Source organism: Salmo trutta, chromosome 2, assembly GCF_901001165.1.
Source record: "Salmo trutta chromosome 2, fSalTru1.1, whole genome shotgun sequence".
NCBI classification, from domain to species: Eukaryota; Metazoa; Chordata; class Actinopteri; order Salmoniformes; family Salmonidae; genus Salmo; species Salmo trutta.
Window position 1 is genome coordinate 4,312,031 of NC_042958.1, and position 328 is coordinate 4,312,358.

Here is a 328-nt window from a genome sequence, read left to right on the forward strand (position 1 = left end):
TATCAAAGACTTGTTCTTATTCTGTCGGTATCAATAGTCTAAAAGTTAACCACGTGGTATAGTTCACTTTCAGTAGAGGAATTGGATGGTCAAACCTATTGGCCAACTTCTCGCAATGGAGTGGAGGCCTGGTCTGAAGAAAGTAGCTCAGGGTATAGTTTTATAGTGAACATGTCACATGACGCCTGGTCCTGTCTGTGTCCCTGGGGGGGGCGTGCCGATGACTGAGTTAAGCTTGGTACAGAAATACAATTCTATCACATTAACATCAGTACATAGCATCTCAATGTATTACAAATAGCTTTATGCTTATTAATACATTTTATAC